Genomic DNA, 9,751 nt, shown 5'->3' on the forward strand with positions numbered 1-9,751 from the left:
AAACGTCATGGTCCCTGCTCTCAAGAACTTTTGGACAGGGAAATCTCAAGTACACAAGTCGATACTCAATGTTGAGGAGTACATTCAGTGTAATTTCAGGGAGGAGGGCAACGGAAGCTATTGAGCCCATCATAAGCCTTATGTAGGTGGTATAACTGGGCTGAGCCTTGTGGAAAGCTGGGAAGTCTAAGGAATTAAATAGAATTTCATTGAATTCAAAGGATAGAGGTAGCATGATACCACCATCCATGCTGCTACTAGCAGAAAGACCAGTTTCTAAAAAATGGGGGAGGTAAATGGGGTATATTTCCTTATTTTGAGAAAGAAATTGAGCTTAATTTCAAGTATCTAATACAAAAGTAGGGAAATGGCTACATTGGGCCAAATCATGAGCCATCTCAACCCAAGGTTCAAAGTATGTGGAAAAGAAAATAGATTTGGCTTAGGACAGTGGATCTCATGAATTTTCATTTGAAAATTAGCCACCACTACCAAACTCAAGGTTCTGCATTTGGATCTTCCCAAAGCAAAAAACACTCTAAGAAGGCCCATATTGTTTTGTTTTCAGTTGATATTTTTAAAAAAATCTTTCATTTTTGAACACTTTTTACCATTCCCATACCCAGAAATCTCTCATTTATAACAAAGAATAAAAAGCGAGAAAAAAACAGCAAATCAAACAAATCAGACAGTATATGAAATATCCCAGGTACATTTTTTCAGTCATTTTTCAGTCAAGTCTGACTCTTCATGACCCCATTTGGTGTTTTCTTGGAAAAAATAGTGGATCAAGGGGGGTGGAAATGGACATTCAGGGAACTAGAGGACTTTCAACATTCTTGATGAAAAGACCAGAGCTGAATAGAAAATTTGACTTTTAAATACAAGACTCAAGAGAAGCATTAAAAGGTAAACAGGAAAGAGAAATCATAAGGGACTTATTAAAATTGAACTGTTTATATTCCTATATGGAAAGATGATAGTTGTAACTCATGAGACCTTTGTCAGTATTAGGTTAGTTGGAGGGGAAAATATATGGATAGATAGATAGATAGATAGATAGATAGATAGATAGATAGATAGATAGATAGATAGGTGGCACAGGGTGGGTTGAAGATGAAGGAGTAATATCTAAAAAATAAAATTAAGGAGTGAGAGAAGCTTATACTGGGAGAAGGAGAAAGGGAGAGTTAGAATGGAGCAAATTATCTCACATAAAATAGACAAGAAAAAGCTTTCATAATGGAGGGGAACTGGGGAAAGGTGAGAGGGAATGAGTGAATCTTATTCTCATCAGATTTGACTTAAGGAGGGAATAACATACACACTCAGTTGGGTATGGAAATCGATTACTCTACAAGAAAATAGGGGAGAACGGGAATAAGAGGGGACATGGTAGAAGGGAGGGCAGATTGGGGAGGGGGTAATCAGAAGCAAACACTTCTGAGGAGGGACAGGGTCAAAAGAGAGAGTAGAATAAGCAAGGGGGCATGGTAGGATGAAGGGAAATATGATTAGTTTTTCACAACATGGCTACTATGGAAGTATTTTGCATGACTTCATATGTATAACCTGTATCGAGTTGCTTGCCTTCTCAATGAGGGTGGGTGGGGAGGGAGGAAGGGAGAGAATTTGGAACCCAATGTTTTAAAAACAAATGTTAAAAATTGCTTTTACATGCAACTGGGAAATAAGATATATAGGCAATGAGGTATAGAAAGCTATCTTGCCCTACAGGAAAAATAGAAGGGGAAGGGGATAAGAGAAGGAGAGGTGATAGAAAGGAGAGCAGATTAGGGGAAAGAGTATTCAAAATCCATGCTGTGTTGGGGTGGGGGGAGGGGTGAGATAGGGAGAAAATCTGGAACTCAAAATCTTGTGGAAGCCAATATTGAAAACTAAAAATAAATAAATTAATAAGAAAAACATATTGGAGCGGCTCACAATTCCCCCCTTCAGCTTATTTTACAGATGAAGAACCTGAGGCAAGCAGAGTTAAATGATGTGCCCAGAGTCACATAGCTAGTAAGTGTCTGAGGCTGGATTTGAACTCATGAAGAGGAGTCTTCCTCATTGCAGGCCCAGCACTGTATTCACTCTGCCCCTTAGTTGCCCTTATTCTTTGTACATTGTCCCCTACCCTTCCCAAGAACAGAAAGAGGTACATTTTCTTAATGGCCAAACTTCTTAGCCATTGCAGTCATGCTGGGTTCAGTTTAATTTTGCCACTGTTTCCATTTCTATTCTTGCATTCACTGTGTGTATTGTTCTCCTGGTTCGTTTTGGGTCACTCTATCAGTTCACGTAAGTGTTTCCATACTTCTCTGAATTCCTCATGCCCATTGTTTCTTACATGGCAATGATATTCTATTATGTTTTTGTACCAAAATTTGTCTCACCATTCACCAGATGTTGGTCATCTATTTCCATTTTGAATACCATCTTACTGTCATATATGTAGGACTTTTCTGTCTTTGACCTCTTGGGTCATATATTTAGCAGGAATATCTCTGGTTCAAAGTGGAGACCAGAGGTTCTTTCTCTTTTTTGTTCCATGGACCTTTTGGCAGTTTGGTGAAAACTATAGACTCCTTCTCAAGTTGGTAAATATATAAAATAAAACATATAGGACTATAAAGAAAAGCACTATAGTTATCAAAACTGAAATGATTATAAAAATATATTTTTGAAAAGTTCATAGACCCCAGATTAAGACCCCCTAGAGGCAGATTTTAGGCTTTTTTCTTCTTTTTAGCACAATCCAAGGAATTGCTTTCCAGAATTGCTGAACCAATACTCAACCATGTCATGCTAATAAGCATGACTAAGTCTATATTACTATGGAGGGTTAGACAGCAGTTTAGTTTTTGGCCAAATAGCAACATTGTAAAGCAGAAGAACTTTAAATGGGATGCCCATGGGAAAGCTTAATTAATCCAATGTGGAGGCAGTTATTCATTGCTCCTTAAATAGTCATTTACTAAAACACCTTTATGCCAGGGTCAGTTTAGAATAATAGGAATGGCACATAGTAACCCCTCCTGCTAATTCCAAGGAAAAACCACTGGACCATTTAATAATCCCAGTGTTAGAAGGGTCCTTGGAGGCTATCTTGTCCAATTCTTTCTTGAACAAAAATCATCTCTATATAACAATAGTAGTTTTAATGTTTGCAAACTACTTCCTCTCTTCCATCTCATTTGATTCTCCCAACAATTCTGTGAGACAAATGTTATTTTTATCTCCATTTTACAGATGAGGAAACTGACACTAAGAGAGGTTAAGCAATTTGGCCAGGATCATACAGCTAGTGGGTATGTGAGGCAAGATTTGAACTGAGCTTTTCCTGACTCTAGCACTCCATCCATTATGCCTGGTTATATCATACCCAATGAGAGGTCAACCAGACTCTTCTTAAAGACCTCCAGTCAGGGGGAACTCACTACCTCCTAAGGCAGCCCATTTTGCTTTTGGATGGCTCTAATTCATGTAGGAAGATTTTATTTTATTTTTTTTTTATTTTCCATACATCAAGCCAGATTCTGCCTCTTTACTATTTCCACCTAGTTGTGCTCCTTGTGGCTAAACAAGAGAAGTGTGCTCTCTCTTCCGCATGACTTATTTTCAAATAGCAGAAGACAACAATTGTGCCCCTTTCAAGCTTTCTTTTCTCCAAGCTAAACATCCCAGTACCTTCAGTCTATCCTAGGACACCCTGATTCCTATTCTTTTCAACATGCTGCCCTCCCTCTTCTAGATATTTCCAAAGGAAAGTGGACCCACCAAAAGCAATATGTTGTTGCTGCTCCATCACATCCAATTCTTCATGTCCCCATTTGGGGTTTTATTGGCAAAGATACTGAAGAAATTTCCTTCTCTAGATCATTTTACAGTTGAGGAAACTGAGGCAAAAGGGTTAAGAGACTTGCCCAGAATCACATAGCTAGTAAGTGTCCGAGACCAGATTTGAACTCAAGTTTTGCTGGCACAAAGCCCAGTGCTCTAACCATTGTACAACCCAGCTGCCCCACAGAAACATATAGAAAGCTACATTTGTAGCTGTGGGTTCCAATGCGGCCTTTTCCAGGTACCACCTGTATGACCTTGAGCTCCTTACTTCTCTCTGGCACTTAGTTTCTTAACTTCATCAGCACCCTGGAAGATTCCTCTGTCCTTGTGGCCCCTTCCTTTGCTTGGTCAGTTTCTCCCAGAAATTCCATTTTGAGGAAGGCCAGCTTCATGTTCAATCTTCATCTCCTTTCGTGGCTCTGCTCCTGACTCTTCAGCCTTCTCCATCATGGGCCCAGGTGGCCACCTTCCCCCCTCCTCTTGTTTTTTACCTCCCTCTTATGTGTTGCCTTCCCTCATTAGAACATGGGCTTGGTGATGGCTGGGACTGTCTTTCTGCCTGCATTTTCATCTTCAGTGCTTAGCACAATGCCTGCCACATAGTAATTGCTTAATGAATGCTTGTTGACTTGGCTTGACTTGAAAAGAGGTGAGCATACATGGCTGCAGCCCTGAATCTATGCCCCTCTGCCCCTATAAGAGCTTTATCTTGGAAAACCAGGGTCTGCAGCTCAGAGATGAAGAAGAGTGAGCTCTATGTCATCAGTGAGCATCTCTATCATGCTTAGGTCTTCCTTGCTGAGAGGTTTTGGTGACCTCATCTCCCTGTTCCATCAGCCATACTACTGAATAATTAACCAACATAGAATCTGCAGCCTTAAAAAAAAAAAGAAAAGAAAAAAGAAAGAAAGGGGAGCTGACTTTTGGGTTAATTTACATTTTCCTCTGGGCAATTTAAAAGAACTCTGTTGCTCATATAAATCAAACAATCCACTAGATGCATGTTAAAAATGGTGATCTCATGTTAATGGACTTTAATTACTTTATCATATCACCAAAGAGCCCCTGGTTTTCCCTTCACTCTTCTATTTAACGGAGCAATCATGTCAATAATAAATTTATCCAGCACCTTTCACAAATCACAAGGAATTAAAAGCTACACACATCCAGGATGGCTTAAATTTCTCCTACCTCTGGCAGCCTGCCACCCCTGGGTGCCTTAACCCCACACAGCCTTGGAAAGCTCTGTTCCCTTTCCACATCCAACATACACATGCCTTTCTTCTTCCCTAATTAGCAAGATAAAACACAGACCCCAATAAACCAAGCAGCGAAGGTGCAGAATGCCAAAGAAAAGCCCACTACCTTCCAGAAAAGTTTGCTCTCCAAACTACTGTTCAAGGGACTAATGCAAACAAAGACTAGCACATGTACAGACAGAACCTAGGGTCGCTCAAAGAGATGTGTGAAGGAGCCAAGGCCAGCGGGGACTGGATCTTCGAAGACTCAACAAAATGTTACAACAAGAAGGGGCCATCGATGTCATCTCCCTTATGCTGTTGGCCTGATTGAGACCTAGAGAGATAACATGACTAGCTCGAGGTCCCACAGCTGCTTCCTTACAGGTAAGACTTGAGTAGAGGATGCCTGAGTCCCAGTACAGGGTATCATCCAAAGAAACAACATGGCATGTTTCGAAGATGGGGAAGAACCTTTAGTGATTCTGACACCAAAGGAAAAGTACAAACAGCATGAGAGGTTGAAACAGCAAAACATCAGCATATGGGACACATACATGTCCACAGCTATAATGTCTACACATATGTAAATATAAACACATATGTCCACATACACATGTGCATGAACATATATGTCTATATAGTATAGATATCTAGATTTATATAATGCATATAGGGAAACATATAATTTGTATGTAGTGTCATAGAATCCGCAAACTTCCAAATATGAAGAGGCCCTTATAGATAATTCAAGCCAATCCCATCTCATGGCATCATAAATCTACGGTTGAAAAGGATACCAGTAGTAGGATTTGCAAATACCACCCAGAAGAGATCAATAAGTTCTCCACATTCAGGCAGCTAATTAGTGACATAAGTGGAATTAGGACCCAGGTCTCCTGTAGCTCAGGTATGTTTCTTTTTTCCCATCCTTAAGCATTATTGCTTGTCTAAGAAGAAACCATATTCTCTACTCCTGGGTTCCAAGGATTAAACCTGGATTCCAGTCCAATGAAACTGAAGCACTGGAAGTGTCTAGGGGGTTAAGTGGCCTTGAAAATTTGACTCAGTTTGGGCTAAACCTGTCTTGAGCTTGAGAGCTGGTCAAAACCAATCTGTCCAAAACACTGATTTCTGAATTTCTGCCAGAGGCCCCTCTTTGGGGTGAGTCCTAGGGCTGATTTTACAGATGTATTGAAAATTGTCAGGTCTGAGTGAACAGTAAAACATTCATCCATGGCTACTCAGATCAGTAGCAGACCTTCTTCCTCCCCAGCAGTGAACTATGGCCCCCAATTCCCCAGCAATCATGTAGAAAGGACACACAGTTGGCATTGATCTTGGTAACAGTTATTCCTGTCTGGGACTCCTCCAACACGAGAAAGTGGAAATCATTACTAATGACCAAGGAAAAAGGACCACCTCAAGCTCCATTGTCATTACTGACACAGAACATTTAATCGGTGATGCAAAGAATCAAGTTACAATGAACCCCACCAACACAGTCTTTGATGCCAAACATCTGGTTGCAGATTTAATGATGCAGTCAGTTGTACAGTCAGACATGAAGCATTGACCTTTCATGGTGGTGAATGACACAGGAAGGTCTAACATCCAAGTGGAGTAAAAAGGAGAATCCAAAAGTTTCTATTCAGAAGAACTATCTTCTATGGTCTTGATCAAGATGAAAGAAATTGCTGAAGCTTACTTTGGGAAGACTGTCACAAATGCTGTGGTCACAGTACCAGCCTATTTCAATGATTCCCAACATTAGGCCACCAAAGATTCTGGAACCATTGCTGGTCTCAATGCACTTTGAATCATCAGTGAGCCAATTGCTGCTACCACTGCTTATGGCTTGGACAAAAAGTTTGGTGCCTAGAGAATTGTGTTGATCTTTGACCTTGGAGACGGTACTTTAGATGCCTCCTTTCTTACCATTGAAGATGGCATCTTTGAGGTCAAGTCCACAGCTTGGGATAGCCACTTGAGTTGGGAGGACTTTGACAACCCCATGGCCAACCATTTCATTGCCGAGTTCAAACGGAAGTACAAGGTAGACATCAGTGATAACAAAAGGTCTGTTCACCACCTGTATATCACTGGTGAACATGCAGAGTACTCTCTCTTCCAGTGCCCAGTCCAGTGTTGACATTGACTCCCTCTGTGAAGGTATTGGCTTCTATACCTCAATCACCTGAGCCCATTTCAAAGAGCTGAATGCTCATCTTTTCCATGGCACACTGAACCCTGTGGAAAAGGCTTTAAGAGATGCTGAGCTAGATAAATCACAGATTCATGACATCACCCTGGTGGGTTGTTCCACTTGCATCCCCCAGATCCAGAAGCTTCTGCAAGACTTCTTCAATGGTGAGGACCTCAACAAGAGTATCAGTCTTGCTTAGGAAGTTGCCTGTAGTGCAGCTGTCCACACTGCCGTTTTGTCTGGAGATAAATCTGAGAATGTGCAGGACCTACTGCTGTTGGGTGTCATTCCTCTTTCCTTTTGAATCGAAACTGCTGGTGAAGTTAGGACGGTTCTGATCAAACATGATACCACCAAGCAGCCACAGACCTTTACAACCTATTCAGACAGCCAGACTGGTGTGCTTATTCAGGTTCGTGAAGGTGAGAGAGCAAAAATGAAGGATAACAATCTTGGCAAGTTTGAGCTCACAGGAATCCCCCAGCACCCAGGGACATTCCTCATATTGAAGCAGCATTTGACATTGATGCCAATGGCAAACTCAATAGTTCTGCCATGGATAAAGGCACAGACAAGGAGAACAAGATCACCATCACCAATGACAAAGGGCATCTGAGCAAAGAAGACATGGAGCGTATGGTCCAGGAGGCTGAGAAATATAAGGCTGAAGATGAGAAGCAGAGAGACGAGATGTTTTCCAAGAATTCTCTTGAATTTTATGGTTTCACCATGAAGGCTACCACAGAGGATGAAAAAATACGAGGCAAAATTGGTGATGAAGGCAAACAGTAATGACCAATGTCATGAAAAATCAACTGGCTGGATAAGAACCAGACTGATGAGAAGGAAGAATCTGAGCATCAGCAGGAAGAATTGGATAAGGTCTGCACCCCCCCCCACTCTGTATGAGAGTACAGGGGGGCATGCCTGGAGGGTTACCAGGTGCATCCCCATCTCAGGTGCTTCTTCTGGACTCACCATTGAAGAGGTCAGCTAAACACACCAGAAGTAAGAGGATTCCACCCAGTTTCCCAAAAATTGAAGATGCAAATTTGTAGTCAGGGCAGTAGCAGCTTAAAAATAACATTTAAACTACTCTGTAAATCTGGGCATTCTGAATACCTGAATGTATGCAAAGGGAGAGAAGTGAACAACATTGCATTTTATCAGTACTGTAAACAAGTGGAAATGCAATTCTTGTCCTGGAGAGTAAAATCTATTTAAAATTGGCAGCATAGCAGAATTAATGGCAAAGGGGTTCCATGTAGAGGTCAGTGCTGGGGTTTTGGGTGATACTACATGCAAGTTAACAGGAGCTTTTATTGGATGTGTTTTATCAGTATTTCTTAAAAACTGCAATTAATTGTTTACCACTATATGAACCTTAGGAGATTACAGAGGGTGAAATCCTGAGGTATTTAAGTCAGTACTGCAAAAGAAAAGCAAAAGTAATGAAAACTGTTTGAAATGCTACTGAAACATCTTTAAATAGATCAGTCTAGTAAGACCTTTAAGCTTTTATTCTAGAAAATCTGTTATCATCTTGTTATTACAATTGGGCATTGAAGCCTTGCATCCCTAAAGGGTGAGTGGCTATGATAGTGAACACTGTTAGAGCAGCTACTGTTTTCTCCTTTCGCTGTATCTCTAGTGCTCAGCACAGTGCCTGGCATCGCATAGGTGCTTAATAGATGCTTATTGACTTCATTTGAAATTCTTAAAATTAATTGAAAGGAAAACAACCAAGAAACATTGTCGTCATTGTCATCAGCTTAGAGTTATATGATATTTCAGGTACTTTGCCCACATACAATACCCTCTGTTTTCCATTTGTGAAAACACAGTCTAATCAACTCTGTCATTGTTTTCTGGATGGGATGTGCTGATGTACTCGCCTTTGGCCCATTCATTGCTCCCCGTAACTTTCTAGACTAAAGTCACTCTCTCTAACCATCACTACCTCTGCATGTTGTTTCTCCCTAACAGAATGAAAGATCTTTGTAGGAAAAGGTTATTTTTGTTTCTGTATTTTACCCCAAAAATTTAACACAGTGCTGGACACATAGTAGGTGCTTAACAATTTTTTTTAATTCATTCATCCATTCACCTAATTTACATTTACTCTGTAGGTAGTTGATGTTACTGAAGCTAGGTAGGACAGTGGATAGAGCACTGGTCTTAGAATCAGAAAAACTCATTTTCATAAGTTCAAATCTGACCTTAGACACTTACTAGCTGTGTGACCCTAGACAAGTCACTTCACTCTGTTTGCCTTAGTTTCCTCATTTGTAAAATGAGCTGGAGAAGGAACTGGCAAACCAGTCCAATATCTTTGCCAAGAAAATGCCAACTAGGCCCACAAAGAGTCTGATATGACTGATAAATGACTCAATAACAACAAATGTGTACCATCCAATAAGAGGAGGAAGGCATCAGTGTGGTAGAATGGGGCATATCT

The 9,751-nt window shown here is 40.7% G+C and overlaps 1 pseudogene; it reads left to right on the forward strand.

Moving 5' to 3' along the window:
- The first annotated feature begins 6,396 nt into the window (after positions 1-6,396).
- Positions 6,397-8,290, forward strand: LOC110212933 (heat shock cognate 71 kDa protein pseudogene; annotated as a pseudogene).
- The last annotated feature ends 1,461 nt before the right edge of the window (positions 8,291-9,751 follow it).

Source organism: Phascolarctos cinereus, unplaced genomic scaffold (assembly GCF_003287225.1).
Source record: "Phascolarctos cinereus isolate Bilbo 61053 unplaced genomic scaffold, phaCin_HiC Scaffold_5;HRSCAF=322, whole genome shotgun sequence".
Taxonomy (NCBI): domain Eukaryota; kingdom Metazoa; phylum Chordata; class Mammalia; order Diprotodontia; family Phascolarctidae; genus Phascolarctos; species Phascolarctos cinereus.